Consider the following 18,521-nt stretch of genomic DNA (forward strand, 5'->3'; position numbering starts at 1 on the left):
CATAGCTAGCACAGAACAAAAGGCATAGGAGATACTCTGTATTGAGAACTTCTGGCAAAGTTTCAGACTCAGTAAATTCTGGGCTTAATACCTGCCTAATGGCTCAGCAACTTTTGACTGACAAACCTTACCTCATTTCTTCCAAAGATTTTTATGTTCTATATTCTTCTCTGCTCTCTTCTATTTCTGTAGTCATGGTCTCCATTCCTTCAATTAAGTTAAGGAAAGGAATAAAGCAATATCATTGAGTAAATCCACACCCATGTGTGTGTCTGAATTTTAAAGCTATTTCATATTTGAAAGGATATTCTATTTGACAGAGTGTACGTGTGTTATCAACATCCATATTACTCAGCATATCAGCTTGAGAAATACTCAGTAGAGATGCTAGTCTTTGAAGATAGTCTATAAGCATGGAGAGGCTTTTCACCACAATGTATGAATGAGGTAGATATTCTAGGTTAAGAGGCTAGGCTGAGATATTCTATTCTAAGAGGACATCTGTACTATTGAAGAAACATATTGGACCAAGGAGACCTGCCAGAGCAGCCAAATACTATTTATGACCCTATTGATAAACTTCACAAAATAGAGCTTGATTATGGTTGACCTTCAAGTTTTAAATTGAGCAGTATTCAGAGATTTACATGAAACTTGATTTTCCATATTGAGGAATACTTAATCATTAATATTAAGTACTCTTTAAATTCACAATGATTCCAGCTATAGACAGCAGGTAACAGATGGTTATATTATTTTGCTGGAATTAGTTTCACTTAACAAAATGGGAAATAGCTACACTTTTCTACTTTATATATACATGTTGGTTTCCAACACGTATTGCTCTGTGAACCTTTACCTGCATTGAGGAAATGCATTTTCTGAATTGTTTTCTCCTAATTCTCTTAAAATTTTAGGAGAAAAGGCTAGAAACCTAAAGGCTTTGCTGGGTAGAACTGGGGTTGAGATGAGGGGTGAGATTTTAAAGGATTAGCAAAAAGTGTATGTTGGTCTAATGTGTTTGTATAGAATAATGAGCTGTCTTCAATAAAGAAAAAGACAGGAATATATCCAAATCACCAAAAGAGAAAAGAAAAATGGAACAGAATTATCTCAAAGGAGACTAGAAAAAGTATTTAAAAATATTTAGAGGGCATTGAAATCTTGATCTAGTTTTAATACTCAACATCCTACTGGTCAGTTCAAAGTAGAATATCGTTCAAATTCTATAAAATAAGTCAGAAGCAAATCTTTATTATTTAAATCATGAAAGCACTTATGAAAAAATGAAGCTACTGGGGGAATTCTTTGGGGGATAAGTGAGATACTATGGTACATCATAGGTGCTCACAGATATAGGTATATACCGAGTGATCAATAAATGTCTGTTTTAGACATAAATTCCAACCATGAGAATAAGCTCTGACGTGGAAGAGAAAGGAATGCAAACTAATATTACTCGTATCAAACTACCATCTTTCTGCATAAAAGCCTCAACAAGATTGCTTCTTCCATGGATGACAGCAACACATTGAAACATTCCCCAACACACAAAACCACCGTGTATCTACAGTTCTCTGTATACACCTTGCAAATGATATTTACATTTTGCATTATAGTTAATTATGTTTAATCTCTGCCATTGGAATACTTTTTTTTTTTTTCACTAAATGGGAGGGGATTATGTCTATTTTGTTTCAATCCACCTCAACCCTATGTTCAGTTGCTAGACAGTCTGCATTGTTTGTCAATTGATGGTAAATACAAGAATATGAAATATCTTCATAACATGTGCTTGCAAAGGAAATACAATGAAGTGACTCAAAGCTCAAAGACTATATAGATTCATAACTCAGTTCCACCACTGAGTGGTCACCACTCAGTGACCTTGAGCAATAAGTTGACCTCTGTGCAATTGTATCTCATGTATAAGAAAGACATTTATATTTATTTGAGTGACTACAAGTAAAACTCGGAGGACAGTTCCCAACACATAAAGATCACTCCCTGTAGATAAGATATCATTTATATTAACCCATAACTTACATTTTCCAGAAGGGATTTAAGGAAAATTAGCTAAGGTCATACATTAAGTTAGGAAAATAGGCCTAAAAAAAAAAGAAAAGGAAAAAGAAAAGTAAACCAGAAAAACAGAAACACATTCTGTAGATATGGTATGCATACTCTAAGGACCACAAATTTGACTCTAAGAATTCTGAGCCCAAGTACACAAAATTATGTTCATCAGAGTGAGGAGGGCAAATGCAACTTTCTTTTCTTTAGAGAAACACACCTGTTTTCGGGTGTGGAGAGCTGGATGTCTGCTGTGAATTCTCATGGAGAAGTCACTGTACAGCGTGTGGCACAAATAACATCTTAGCGTTCTTCTAGTAAATACAATTTTGAGCTTCCAAAAGCCCTTTCTGGTAAGGTCCACTGATGTAAGCAGGTGGTAGAAACTTGAAAGAGATTGGTAAAAATGGCTCCACAGGGTCTCCACCAACATATTTAAAAATATGTTTTCTGAACTCCTGGATCAATCCAGAGATAAATTTTACAGTGAATGGAAGGACAATAAAATAGGCACAGACTCTCCATACTTTGGGGGAACATCTCATCTCCCACTCTCAATATAATTGATTCAATTGAATTTGAGAAAATATTTCTCTTTATAATCATCTGCAATATTTAAATTAATATCTGTTTAATTTTTATTAAATAGATTGCATTTAATCATCCCTCTTCTTAGTCTTTTGTTTAATAAATAACGTGCCAAGTATGAAAGTAGGTACTAGGATACGTTGGTGTTAGATTTACATCAATCCTGTTCATAACAGACTTGCCCTGCAAAGGAAACAAGCAAACAAATGAATAAAAGGAAAAAAAAAAAAAGACCACATGATTTATAGTTACCAGCTACTTGCAAGGGAGGCGAGTGTCTTTTACCTTTTCTCATCATCAGAATTATTTCCTTGGAGAACGTGGCCAGAATTGAGCCTCTGCCAAGTGTTTTCCTACCAACCCAGCTGCAGAAAACCAGCAGTTGGCATTACCAAGTAAAATCTGTGTGAAACCCTGCAAAACCTCCAGCACCTCTGGCACCTGTATCCACGATGACCCAAAGTTACCTGAGGAACAAATGGCGTCTCTCAAAACAACCAGTTCAGTGACCAAACCATCAAGACCTGGGATGCCATCTGATCTTTGGATCTTCTTAGTATCCGCCTTTGGCCAAAAACTAACAAACAAACAAATGAAAATGCCGTTGGGTGATTCAGGCCTCGGGGACCTGCTTCGCCATGGTTACGAGTCTAATGTAACAAAGACAACAAAATGGTAGCCGTAGTGTTGGTGATATTGGGATATGAAGTTTAGATAATAATGGCTCCATAATAATGACAACGATATTTATAAAACAAACATTTCTATGGGTGCCCGGGTGGCTCAGCTGGTTAAGCGTCTGACTTGGGCTCAGGTCATGATCTCACAGCTTGTGGGTTCGAGCCCTGCATCAGGCTCTGTGCTGACAGCTCAGAGCCTGCAGCCCACTTGGATACTGTATCTCCCTCTCTCTCTGCCCCTCCCCCACTCATATTCTCTCTCTCTCTCTCTCTCTCTCTCTCTCTCTCTCTCTCTCAAAAATAAATAAACATTTGAAAAAATAATAAAACAAACATTTCTTAAAAAAAAACTTTGTAAGTGAAAAAGCACCTCAATTTCAAAAGAATTCATATCAATCTTGTAAAACTGTACCCTTTCTTTATAGCATAATTATCATCTTAGTTACTAAAGCTCCAAACTCAGGAATTGTGTTGGATTCTTTCCCTTCCTTTCATATCTGGTCAGTAACAAAAAATCATATTTATTATCCCTCCAAATTCTCTCCCACATGTGTCCTCATTCTTTTCATGCCTGTGTCCACTGGCTTAGGTGAGGCTCTTACTAACGTTCACCCAGATGATTTCAGGTTTGTCTCCCCTTCCTTTGGTCTCTTGCCCTCCAACCTGTCCTCCTTCATGCAGTTAGAACAATTTCTTGAAACACTGAAAAGATATGGCAATTTTCAGCCTAAATGCAGTTGGTATTTTCTAGCACCTGGGTTGATATGAAAACTCATGTATGGAAATGCTCTCCAAGAACCTAATTTTGCTGCTGACGTAAATGAAAGAGGGATTCCATCCTTGAAGTTACAGCATTCTTGAAGGGCAGGCTCAGTCTTTTCAGTCCTCTCCCGAACCTTCCCTTCGGCCTCTTCACATTCACTAGCTTTGCTGTGCTTACCCCATACAAAGGTGTTCCAGTTCTCTGACCTTACTCTGGCCTTTCCATTCGTTTGCCCATTTCAGAGAACTTTGACCATTTTAGTTTAGTAAATTCCCATTCATCACTTAAGACTGCTTGCATGTTTGGTGCTCTGAAGGTGTTCAAGAAACCTTTTGTATGTAGGGTTAGACTTGTTTCATATGGCATGACCATGTTCCAGGTACTGTTTAAACAATTTAAATATATTATTTACTTCAGTTCTCCCATAACTCTATCTCTGTTTTATAAATTAGGATAATGAGGCACACAGAGTTAACGTTAAGTTTTCCAAAGTCATACATCAAACAGGTGGTAGAGCCAGGATTTGAACTTGGCAGTCAGTTCTGGAGTGTGGATTCCTCTTCTCTATAATCTTTTGACACTCGGGGCTGACATCGGGGTCAATATTTGACGTGTAATTATTTACTGATCTGTCGATTCAGAGAGAAAAATTTGAACTGGTAGGAAATACAAAGTACTTCTCAAGTCTTATATTCAGCATCCAGAAGAATTAATGCCATTCTAAAGTGCTGAGTGAGTGAAGAGTGGTTTCCAGAATATCTTTAGCTCCTTTTGGAGAACAAAGGTCCTGAAATAGTAAGATGATTTTTGAAATTGGCTTACATCCTTATACCATCATATCCACGTATATTTTTGATAGTTTATTAATCTAGAAGGTAGGGGCCTGAAGAGAATTTTTGATAGTTTGAGACATGAGTTTATTTAAAGTACATCAAATCTTGTAAAACAGAGCCATAGAGTCTTAGGACCAGAAGGAATATTGTCTTCCCTAATGTTCTTATCTGGTAGACCTTCTTCAGTCAAAATTTAAAACCTCAATAAGGTGTCATTATTATAATGTTATCTTCATCTTTTTTTTGCTCTCATGAAATTTAATCATGACTTTAACACCTAATTTTACAAATCTCAATACACTGCATTAGTTCTGTTATTGAATGTACAATTACAAGAAAAATTTCTGGCTGGTATAAGCCTCATTCCAGTTTTCATAAAACCAAGTGATGTCGCCATTCCACAGCTTCACGCTTCTGACTACTCATCGCGAAGGCAGAATTTGGAGTTCAGAGGCTGAGGTCCACACCCTGGTTTTCCTAGTGCTGTCAGTCACAATGCTTAAATACCACACCCTTTAGCTACCTCACGGGAAAGACCACTTGCGTGTCACCTGCCTGGGTCTGGCAGAAGGAGGTTCAATTGATTGGGTCGCCTCGGCAGTAAATCTGGCCCAGTTGTTTCCACCTGAGAAATCTGGAAAGAATGCAATGAAAATGTCGGACTTCTCAAAGTTGCAGGACAAATGAAGAACTGAAGAATTTTCACTGAAGAGGGAAGAGCCCAAACACAATCTGTTTGGTGTTTGAACAGATGTCAGTGTTACAGCCATCAGCGTACCTAAACTTTACAAAGTGAGTGTTTCCGAAGTGTGAGTTTCCATAGTCAAGAAAAACCATTTGTATTAGAAAGAGATGATTTTTTAGTAATACACCGGCGGATGTAAGAAAATGCGTCTCCTTCTGGTTGGAATGGCATTGTCTGTACTCCTTCTTGAAGCAAATGAAATCCACATTAATGCATGATATTAAAATGGGACAAAATGGCATTAACCTATGTGACAATCTCATAGTCAACAGTGAAACATACATTATTTAGCAACATACTGTTCACTTTTCTGTGTTCCCAGTTAGAATGAATTTAGCACAGTTTCTTAGATATCTCTTTATCTTTGATTAGACTTGACAGACTGCCTTCCCTAAAATGGTGACTTAATAAGTGTTGATTTATTAAATCCACAGATTTGTTCACACTTCAAATGAATGTCACTGCATGTTTTAGTGCCACCTTATGTTTAGTTGGGAATTATCTATGACATATTTGAGTGTTTTTCAGAATGTGGTTTATTGGCCATCTGTATCAAGATCATCTGGAAACTTGTTAAAAGTACAGGTTCTTGGTCTACCAGAAAACGAGAATGAAAGTCTAACCATCTATTGAGGGATATGGGCTAAAACTTCTAATTAATACTTTGAGCATCTAATAATTAGAAGTTCTTCTGTATTAGATCCATAAACCCAGCATAATCAACTGATGAGTATATGATAATTAACTCACTGGCTTTAATACAAATAGTGTCTACTTAGTAGAAGACATTTTTTCATGGCTAAATTGTTGAGTAAATTTCTATCGGACACTTTTACACTGGCTGAAATTAATAGTAAAGATAATTATTTCCAGGGGCACCTGGATGGCTCAGTTAGTCAAGCATCCGACTCTTGGTTTTGGCTCAGGTCATGATCTCATGGTTTTGTGGGTTCGAGCCCCACATCGGGGTCTGTGCTGACAGTGCAGAGCCTGCTTGGGATTCTCTGTCGCCCTCTTTCCCTGCCCCTCCCCTACTTGTGCTATCTTTGTCTGTCTCTCAATATAAATAAATAAATAAAAACTTAAAAAAAATAATTATTTCCTGTTAAATGCCAGTAGGGGATTTATAGACATCTACACTTCTATCTATGTATCTATATCTCTATTTAACCTACTGGAGAATTAGGTGATAGGAAGACAAATAACATCATGAACGAATTCTCCTTGCCAAGTGTTAAGATCAACTCTCCTATCTGATTCTCATAATTTAAAAGGTAAGCATTTTTTTTTTTTTGGTCTTTTTTACAGATGAGGAGAAAAAAAAAAAACACCAAGAGGTGATATGACTTTTTTTTTACATTTTTACAGCTCAAAAGACAAGACTCAAAGACAGGGCTAGTTAATATTTAAATTCTTGTATTTCTACTGGAGAACGTCTCTAGTTTTTGACTGCCATTGTCTTAAAGATGAGTGTAACATACAAAGCATTAATCCCAATTAATTTTAAGGTCTGATTAATTTTTAAGGTCAGCTATATTTATATAAGTGGCATTAGCCCCTACTTTAAGACAATTTTTTTAGAACACCAACAGATAAAACAGGCAAGTGATTACCACCACTGCAGAAAGATGAAATACAACTACTTTGAACAGTAAAAATTCAACTGCTCATAAATTGTAATATAGTACTTGTTAACCACGAATGTGACATTTGCTTAATAGAAGTTTCCATAGTTTCAGCTGAGGAAAGTTTCCAGTTTCAGCAGAAAGAGAAGGAAATCTACTAGAAGTTGTTGTTGTTTTGTTTTTCCTAAAAACAAAAAAATGCTACAAAATGTTGCTGCTCTCCAATGGCTGCTGTGATGGTATCTGTGACAGGATGCTTCCAAAGAATAAGCAATTTCAAATCTTTCCAATGCATTTAAAAAAAATAACTTCACAATTGGTGAAATGACTAAACATATTCTAGGAAGAATTGCACCAAAGTTCGTTAAAGAATAGGAAAAAATTGTGTCTGTTAACCTCCGTAGTCAGCAATAGGAAACAAAACACAAGCTCAAACTTGTAATGTGTCCTGTGTTTGCTGTAAGTAAACACAATGGGCATAAAAAAAAAATAGCCTATTTCTGAAAGTGGGCTTTGAAGCTGGTTCAGCTGCTTAAAAGGCAAATTTTCCAATTGTCCTCGGTACCTCCAGACCCAGGATGTTGGTGCAGGGTCATTTCCTTCCTAGTCTGAGCTTGCTTAAACAGGTGCTGTGCAAATATAAAACCTCATTATCCCACTTGATAGGAGCTTATTGTTAGAGAACACAAAGACAGCGATCCATTTGAGTAGCTGATTTTCTCCTCTCACATGTATTTATGTTTTAGAAAGACAATTTAGGTAGCTTTTGAAAAATGTTCACTGAATATTTATGCGCCAGATTTCCACAGTAAGCATTTCTATAGATGGGGTTGTGTAAGGAAACAGAATTTTCTTCTAAGTACTGGTCATAAAAGTTGTTGAGTACCATTAATTGCAAGCTGTTTATTTTGGAGGACAAGGAAGACTTCTCTATGCCTTAAAATCGCACTCATTTTAAAACATGTGTTTCTGTCAAATGCGGGCAGTATGAGAGGATGATATATTGATGGTGATATTGTGAGTTAGTAAAATTTGTCACCATTCACAGAGCACTTTAAAACCAGGGGATTATTGGCCTTATAGTTAACTTTGTGATGGAAAAAATAGCATGTGTATTGTGGAAACCAAAGCTCAGAGAGATTAAGCAAAATCCTGGAGTCACGGGGTCTTGGCATATAACCCCAAGCTATAACTACTAAAGTACAAGTAACAACCTCTGTAATTATTCTGCTATAAGAATGTGTAAATACATGTGTGTGTGTCTGTTTCTTTTTTGGCCCAGTATAACAAGCCTTTACTAAAGCCATATTAGGGGTGTCTCCTCTGCCTCTGTTTGTTTCTCTCTCTCTCTCTCTCTCTCTCTCTCTCTCTGTCTCATATACTAGGGGATGCTTAAGGAGAATTCAGCATGCCTGTTTCCTGTTTTCTAATTTTCTGCTTCTCAAGAAACACTCTGACTCAGATATCTTATTCCCAAGCATTTGCTCTGGGAAGAGACTGACTTCAGTAGACTATGTAACCTCTCAAGATGCTCAGAACTTATAATTGCATCTTTGAGTAAATAAATCTCTTGGGCAACTTTTCTGTCCCTCCTCAATATGCTATTAAATTCCAGCTCAACACCAAACTAGGGTCTGTTGAAATTCAAACACTGAATTTCAGGATCACAAAAACTAAAAGGTAGACCATGGTTCCCATTGACCCAAACTACAGCATGCCCCTGGGACAAAGTTCTCCTCAGTGTTACCTTGGTCATGGGATGATAAAATGAGTTGTGTGACTCCTGACATTTTCAGGGTATCCAGAAACCAAGATGCCGAACCCCATATAGAAAATCACCTGGACAAGCATGCTTCTATGGTCATCACAGAACAGCATGTGCTACATGGAATTCAGCTTTGCATCATGTTTATAGATGGATATTATGTCCCTTCCTTGGTCCCCTGGAGTAAGCATCCTTAGAGGACAAGGACCCATTACCCAGTTCAGCCATCACTGTTAACTGGTGGAGATGATGATGCACGGCTGAATAAAAGGATGCTTAATGGAACCCAGGACATTAACCAGATTTCAACAAGTAGCCCTTGGGATAAACCTACATATCTTAAAAATGGACAGCAAGGCAGCTTCTTTGGTCTGCTACCAAATGCAAATATCCACCCCTCTTGAGCACCAAGAAGCTAACACATCCAGTCATTTACATTACAATCTACTTAAATGAAAACAGTTACATTGTCAGAATGTTTGAGGAATGGCTCAACTAGTGCGTGTTTCTCTTCTTTTGGGCTGATTTTGATCTTCCGTTCAACGTATTTAGGTTCTCTTGTAGTTCTGAGGTCAATTCTGATGAAGTGCCCTCTTATTTACCCTTAATGACTATGAAGATATTCTGCTTTTGCCTAAGATATCAATCGTATTGCTCATGACTGCAATTTGAAAAGGCTCTCTCTGTCCCCTGATTCCTTCTCTTTTTGAAACCAAGTGGCACAGGAATATACACAATTGAATTCTCCAGTGGCTGCATAAAACTTGGTACCCGTTGTGCTCGCTTCGGCAGCACGTATACTAAAGCTTGGTACCCGCAAATCAAATACTTCCACCGAATTGAGTGTTACCTCTTATTTAAGTTCCCAGCATTGAAAACTCCGGGTATTTACATGAACAATGGATGTGCCAATAATAATAATAATAATAATAATAACAACAACAACAACAATAACAACTATTATTATCATCAGGGTATCCTGCATGATACTCTACAGACTTTCTTTCCAGTAAGCAATACTTGGCTTTTTCAAAATAACAACAGGAAATTTGGGACAATAGGAAATAATTTCTCTTAGGATCTACCATATGTCAGATATTGAATAAGGGATTGGGGCTTCAACTCTGTTATTTCATTTATTATTTCTGCAAACACTGTTGCAAATCAAGAAGCTGAGCCTTGGGGTGTTACAAGCTAGCTCAAGCTTGTTGGTGTAGGGCCCCTGTGAGAAGCTTGGTTTTCTCTAAACCCTGGTGTGGTGCTGCTGTTGTTACTTTAGTGTTTGTTGTTGTTGTTGTTGTTGTTTCCTCTTATAGCATATTATGTATTGGGCACTTAAATGGATTTGTGTTATTTTGAGGAAAAATCCTCAAAGCCTAGTCAATGGCATCCATCTGTCATAGGTGTTGTGAATTTCATTACAGACTATCAGCCCTGCTGTCATACCAGAATGGTATAGCTATCTGAGAAGAAGCCTTGCCAGACAGCTGAATCTTCCGTTAGTTGTTATTCGGATCTTGCCAAATTTATACTTGAGAAGATTGGCATTGAGTGTGATCGTTTAAGACTCTTCTTTTATCTGTGTTATCGAAGTTCTAAACCTAAACGAAGTTAGATTAGCAAAACAGAAAACTACACACACATGTATGCTTAAAAGCCCATTGAAAAATAGTCACTAAGCGACAAGCCCATATTATTCCTTGGCCTTTTATTGGAATCCAATATGTAAACATACAATAAATAGCTGACAGTATTTTGTAAAAGCAGAGTCAAAAAACTTGTATTTTCACCACTGATTTTTTCTCCGTATCGTAAATTTTCCTTCGGGATGTAAGAGCAAGGAAGAAAAAGAATAGCTTTGTGTTTCCATCAAGAATAAATATTCCTATTTTTCACATGGTGCACAGATAGGAGGTGCTATACTTCTCTTTTCTATTGGATACCTAGGACGGTAATGTCAGATTTAGTTCTGTGCTGGATTGCTAACATCCTTTCATGATCTTCATCTGGTAGATTTCTCTCCCTTCAGTTTTTGGGTTCTATTCACATTTTTAAAGCATCTTTATACAAACTGTCATACACATATCCATCAGCTAAGCTGAACAAATATTTTTTTTTAATTTGACAGGTTTATGCCATTAAATTATACGTTGTTATAGTGAGGTTGGGGGTTTCAAGTTAGGACCTAGTATGCTTGAATCAATGTTGAGGACTGTGAAACACCCGAAAGCTAAGACTAAGATGTTGTCCCTTGACCTCCAGTCTCAGTAACTAAATACAATGCAATTAATCCTGTACAAGATACACAATGGTAAGTTCAGTTCGTCTAAAAGTCCAGAGAGAAAGCATAGGTGTTACTAATAACAGCATAGACTTATGTTTTCTAACTATGGGCCAGACACTGCTGAAGGTACTTTATATCTAGAAATCTATTTAATCTTTACCACCAGCTCATCAGTTACACACTCATATTATCATCCACATTTCTCAGGAAGGGGAATTAAGTCACAGAGAGGTTAAATGACATGTCAAAGGCACACCGCTTGTAAAAAACAGAACTGGGGATGAGCCCAGGGAGTGTGGTTCCTGAGTCTCTACCCTCAAGCCATATTCTGTGTTTCCACTCAAAGATCAGAAGGCCTGGGGCCAGTCACGAGACAGTCATGGGAACCAGGACAGTTTCTTAGGGCTATTCAAGATTTAACATACACACTGATGTTTAGAACAAAAACAAAGGATTCACCTTGGGTTTGTTCTTTATAAACAAATGTCGTAGTGTTCCTCGGGTTCAACTTTTCTTTCCCGTTAAAAACCCTTTACGGTTCATGGAACAGCTGGTGTGTGTGTACCAAAGATTAGGGTGTGAGGGAGAGAAGGAAGAAAGTTTTACAGGCAAATGAGCTCTTAATTGATAATAAAATGGATTTATTCAATCACAACTTTACAAGTCTCATTACATTCAAATAATATAATTCAAAATTTAACTTTCTCTTTACTTTGTCACTACGGTACAGAGGTTTTGTGGAAAAAAAAAAAACAGACCTTCACGTTCAATGTGGGGGAAAGGGTGGAGAGCAGAATCGTGGATGGCATTTAGAGCCCATTTGCACTTCTTTGGAGAAGTTGCGTGTGACACATCATCGGGGCAATGGCTCGGCAGAAGGGCAGCTCTGGGCCACCATATAGGCTGCTGGAGACAGTTCTCTGGCAGCTTAGTGTTCCTGAACAAGCTGACATTTTATGGGGACTATTAGAAATGCATGAATTCTGCACACAAAATGTCAACTGATATATTAAGAAAGAGCAACTCTCTGTGGTCACCAGCAGCAAAATTTCCTTAGCTTTTACCCCATTCTGCTTCGTAGATACATTGTATATACGCTCATACCATTTCAGATGAGATCACTTGACACTCCAAATACACATTCAAGTTAAACTTTTGCAATAAGAGAGTGAAACCTTAAAGAGAAATGAAAATAGTATCATTTCTCCATCTTCAGTTCAGAAACCAAGGTCATGGATTATGAATTTTAAGCAGCCAGTATATCACTCAAAAATCATTCTAGATATAAGATGGCATCTTTATTCAACTTGCTTATTACTTTTAAAGTATGTTCTTGCTTAATAGCCTTTTGCTTTTGACATGGAGGGCTTCTATAAATTGGATACTAATGCAAAAAAATTAACCCCTATCATAAAGCAGTTGAGTTGAATAGCATTTGGGGGTTGAGCATTATAGTCAGTGAAGCTGTCTCCCACTATGTCTAGAAATTCGGAGAAAATTGAATGTTTGAAAAATGCGCACTTAATATTTATGGAACCCTGGCAGTATGACATAGCTGAGGAAGCTACTCCCCAAAGAAAATGAGATTCCCTCCAAAGTGGGTCCCTGGAGTACACAGACCACCAAATACTCAACGTCAGGCACAGCTGAGCATAACAGTCTGCTGATGGCACTCCCCTTGTCCACGACTCAGCTCACGTGTGGCATCACCAATCCACGACTTCAATTGTACATTCAGTGTACCTGATGCCAGCCTCCTTGTCACAGATAATGCTGCTCAGCATACACATCTATAGCTACTTTTCCATCACATTGAATTCCATTTTCTCCCCACAACCTCCAAGACTCCTTTTCGTTCAAAATACATGTAACTAATGTCATCTCTAGGAAGGCGGCTTCAGATGACTTACTCTAGCTTCTGCCTAAAAACAAGCAGTAATGAAATTGTTAGATTAATCCTGATGCCGCTAAAGTCAGTTTTATTTACTGGTGTACAGATTTAAATTTTCTTTGGTACACAAAGTGAAAAAAACTACAATGTTCCCCAAACAAAAAGAAGAGAACACTCCATGGAGAAAGCCCACAGAGAACTTTGGAGTTTCTTTTTTTTTTTTTTTTTTTAATTTTTTTTTTTTTTTCAATGTTTATTTATTTTTGGGACAGAGAGAGACAGAGCACGAACGGGGTAGGGGCAGAGAGAGAGGGAGACACAGAATCGGAAACAGGCTCCAGGCTCTGAGCCATCAGCCCAGAGCCTGACGCGGGGCTCGAACTCCCGGAACCGCGAGATCGTGACCTGGCTGAAGTCGGACGCTTAACCGACTGCGCCACCCAGGCGCCCCGAACTTTGGAGTTTCATCAGTGCATCTGGTTACATAGAAAAGCATCACCTATTGGTTTTATCGAAATAATTTTTTTAATATTTATTTAGTTTTGAGAGAGAGAGACAGAGCACAAGCAGGGGAGGGGTAGAGAGAGAGGGAGACACAGGATCTGAAGCAGGCTCCAGGCTCCAAGCTGTCAGCACAGAACCTGACATGGGGGGAAGCTGTGTAATCATGACCCGAGCCGAAGTTGGATGCTTAACCGACTGAGCCACCCAGGTGCCCTTAGAAAAGCATCACCTGTTGGGTTTAAATGAGAAGGTTGCTCATGTCATTACCCATGACTGGGAAAGCTGCCACTTGTGAATAATTTAGAATTTGAATGCGATGGCGTACATAATAGTATTCGGTTTCTGCTTTGTTACCTTGTTGATCTGTCATTTTGTTGTTGTTCTATAAAACGGGTTTAATTATTTTCTAGAGAGACTATGTTGTTTGAACAGAAAACGGAAATAGACTTACAATGGAAATTTTTAAAAACTGTGGTTAGTGGTGCCCTGACTCATAAAACCAAGAGCACGGTCTGTCCAAAGAGGGGCTACTACAGTTAGGAGGGACGTCATTTTCTCTATTGACTGAGATCGTTTCTGGCATAGTTTCTCCATTGAGTGATACAAAACATAGACTTAGGGACATAAATCAAAACTTCTTCCTCATTTTGGAATTGTAAAATCATCCCATCATCATCCTGCTAGCCACAGTGAGCAGATACAAAGCATACAAAGGACATATGGTAGAATGTTCCAGAATTTGGTTTCTGCACCCACACAGACTTGTGTTTGAATCCTGCTCTCACTTCCTAGTGAGTGATCATGGAGGAGGTGCGTAACTCTTTAAAATTTAAAAAAAATTTTTTTTATGTTTTATGTTAGAGAGAGTAAGCCAGCACGAACAGGGGAGGGGCAGAGAGACAGAGACAGAATCTAAAGCAGGTTCCAGGCTCTGAGCTGTCCGCACAGAGCCTGATGTAGGACTTGAACTCACGAACTGTGAGATCATGACCCAAGCTGAAGTCGGATGCTTAATCGACTGAGCCACCCAGGTGCTCCTTAACTCTTTTGTAATTTATTTTTGAGACAGAGACACAGCGTGAGCAGGGGAGGGGTAGAGAGAGAGTGAGACACAGAATCCAAAGCAGGCTCCAGGCTCTGAGCTGTCAGCACAGAGCCCGACGTGGGGCTCGAACTCATAAACTGCGAGATCATGACCTGAGCTAAAGTTGGACGCTTAATCGACTGAGCCACCCAGGCGCCCCTGCTCCTTAATTCTTTTAATCTCAGTCTTCTTGTCTCCCAAATCATGATAAAAATAGTCTCCATGTCACAAAAATTTTTTTGAATAATAACCTGAGTATACACACAAAATATTTAATGATCTATGTGACTAGCACATAATGAATAACCAATATTTCAGGATTATTAAATTAGCATCTTTGATACGACTGTTCAGTTCCATTTTCCAAGGTATTAGATGCTAAATTCAGTAAAGGTTTGAACTAGCAAAAATATAAACAGCAAAATTCTTACACTATGGAATATTATCTTTCACAGAAAACTTTCAGAACATAAGTAAAGCTTAAATTGAAATTACATATATGAAAATTGTAATTATGCCATTAATTAGCCTATTTTAGCCTATAATTTATTCCCTAGCTAAAGAGAAGAAAGGAGCCCTTTTAACTTTGGGAGAAATAAAAATTAATATTTTAATAAAACATCTTATCATAGGTGGTCATGGCAAAACAGACAAGACAAGAAAACAGTAAAGTATGAAATGCCAGCACCTGTAATCCTAGTCATTCACAGATGACTGCATTCAGTTCTTTAATGTATTTTCCTGCAGTCTTTATGATGTAGTATTTTACACAGTGGATATTCTATTGTACATTAAATTTTATGTCTGCTTTTGATGTTAAACCTTATAGCATAATAATTTTCTACATCTTTGGGAACGCTTTTTAGTATCATTATTAATATTTCAAAAATTTTGCATTTTACTTGATACACTATAAATGCATATGGTACAGTAAATGTTTGTAGGAGTCTATATTTTGTCTGACATTTAGAGAATCTGACCAGACACAAATTAACTTAATTATGTCCGAACACAATTTTATTTTTTATTTATTTATTTTTAATACATTGTTTCAATGTTTATTTTTGAGAGAGAGAGAGAGAGACAGAGCATGAGTGGGGGAGGGGAAGAGAGAGGGGGAGACACAGAATCCGAAGCAGGCTCCGGGCTCTGAGCTGTCAGCACAGAGACTGGTGCGGGGCTTGAACCCATGAACCGTAAGATCATGACCTGAGAGGAAGTCAGAAGCTTAACTGACTGAGCCACCTAGGTGCCCCCAAATGCAATTTTAAAAAGGCACTATTGCTCGTTAAAATTCTTAAGAAAAATCTTCATTAAAATGGGAAACTGGGGCGCCTGGGTGGCTCAGTCGGTTAAGCGTCCGACTTCGGCTCAGGTCATGATCTCACGGTCTGTGAGTTCGAGCCCCACGTCCAGCTCTGTGCTGACAGCTCAGAGCCTGGAGCCTGTTTCGGATTCTGTGTCTCCCTCTCTCTGACCCTCCCCCGTTCATGCTCTGTCTCTCTCTGTCTCAAAAATAAATAAACGTTAAAAAAAAATAAAAAAATAAAATGGGAAACAATTTTTTTTGAGTTGTTTAATTGAAGGATGAATAACACATCACTAAGGAATAAGACAAGTGTGAAGTTTTCTAGGCGAGCATCATCTCATGAGCCAAAAATATTGAGGTAGACGCACAGAGTGTGAGACAGTGATAGTCTACCTTAATGTGAATAGTCAGTTCATGCTGTAAATGGTGTAATTTAAAACTGTATGATGTGTAGGGCTGCCTGGGTGGCTCAGTAGGTTGAGCATCCAGCTTCAGCTCAGGTCACAATCTCATGAGTTGGAGCCCCATGTTGGGCTCTGGGGTGACTGTTCAGAGCCTGGAGCCTGCTTTGGATTCTGTGTCTCCCTCTCTCTCTTCGGCCCCCCACCCCATTTGTGCTCACTCTCGCTCTCTCTCTCAAAAATAAACATTATTTTTTTTAATACTGTATGATGTGGAGGGGGAAGGCAGAGAGACAAATGTGGGTGTCTTTCGTGATTATCTCAACCGCAGGTAACTTCTTTGTGATTCATAAAGAGTAGAGGCTGTATGAAACGGATAATTCCTCAAGAAATAAAAGATCACTGTGTCATGTTTGAAGGGGACTAAGTTTCTAAATACAGAACAATTGCTTAGATTTTTAAATAATTTACAAATTAATTTCACATGCCATATATTGCCAATTATCTGAGCAGAGTACTAAAAAAGGAATGTTTTCTTTCTCTATAGTAAGCGAGTTGATGAAGTTTCAGAGAGCTCTTTTATGCCTACAATTTTGTATTTCATTTTGTTTTCACATCCAAACAATGCAGCACTTGAAAATAAAATGTATAGGGAATTTTATTCTTTGACCTTGAAATTTTGTACACATTTTCGTATTGCCTTGTTAAATCGTTTTTATGTTGGGTAGAGCCAAAGGATTGTTTGAAAGAGAATATATGTATGGCAGTGTACCAGTTACTATAGATGCGTAAATTACTCCAAAACTTGGCCATGTAAAACAACCATTTATCTTGTTGATGAATTTTCTGTTTCAGAAATTCCAACAGAGCACCATGGGAATGGGTCATCTAGTTTTACAGTGTCTGGGGCCTCATCTTGAAAACTCAAATGCCGGGGCTAGTGTTATTTGAAAGCTCATATATTCTCTACATCTGGCATCTGGTCTGGGAAGGCTCAAAAACTGGGGGCTGAAACAGCCGGGGATCCTGTGCATCTTTCTCTATGTGTCGTCTCTCTGTGGTCTGTCTAGTGTAATGCTTGGTGCATTCGCGGTGGCCATATATATGGTGGTTGGTTCAGGGCTCCAGAGGTACACTTCCAAACAGAGAGACAGAGAGCCGGAGAGAGAAATCTTATCGCCTATTATGACCTAGTACCTAGTGTCAGTACTCAGCATGGTATTCTGTTGAAGGATGTCAACATCACAGTGTAATTCGAGCATGTGGAATAAGCTATATATTGGTGTGTCCATCTTTGGAAAATATACTCCATCTCAGACATAGCGGCTACTGGTAACTAAAATTTCCTTTGAATTCTAACTACCAGCTGTAAAATGTTCATCATTGCCTCTGAAATCCCTGTGTGCCTTTCTTTGAATGTATCACCCCCTCTTCTCTTCCCACATCATCACTTCCCCACATTTTGTCCTTTTCTTCGTAGTTTTACTACATGGGCTTTCATGCCATCTCATGGTGGATGCTTGTACACACTCAGGTATGCAGATTTAGATTTCATATAATATAGATAGTACTGAATGCATTTGTCTGTGCCTTGCTTTTTTCCCCCAACCTGTGTTTTTAAGATTATTTGTCCATACCATTGCGTGTAGCTTAAGCATTTCACATGCAGTTTACTATCCCACTGAATACATATTCCACAAATTATCCATTTTATTGGTGTTGGACTTCGGGTTATTTCCAGTTTTGTTTTATTTATGTGACTATTATCAGGTGGGTATGAATATTTAAACATTGTTCTACATGTTTCTTGATGTACATGCAGGACTTTCTCTAGGGAAGATCACTCAGAATGGAGTATTTACAGCAGTAAGAATGTGTATTCTCCAGTGTTTATATTTTCACCTAAATTTCTTAGAGTTTTCCTTTCCCATATAAGGTTTCAGTACACATACAATTTGTGTGCATTATGTGCCATA

The 18,521-nt window shown here is 38.1% G+C and overlaps 1 long non-coding RNA gene across 1 annotated transcript in view; it reads left to right on the forward strand.

Annotated features, from left to right (window-relative positions):
- The first annotated feature begins 5,498 nt into the window (after positions 1-5,498).
- Positions 5,499-18,521, forward strand: part of LOC123581561 — a 170,301-nt gene continuing 157,278 nt past the window's right edge. Inside the window, exon 1 of the long non-coding RNA XR_006703823.1 lies at positions 5,499-5,729. This is a non-coding gene — a long non-coding RNA (uncharacterized LOC123581561). The remainder of the gene's footprint in view (positions 5,730-18,521) is intronic.

This window comes from Leopardus geoffroyi, chromosome A3 (assembly GCF_018350155.1).
Source record: "Leopardus geoffroyi isolate Oge1 chromosome A3, O.geoffroyi_Oge1_pat1.0, whole genome shotgun sequence".
Lineage (NCBI taxonomy): Eukaryota > Metazoa > Chordata > Mammalia > Carnivora > Felidae > Leopardus > Leopardus geoffroyi.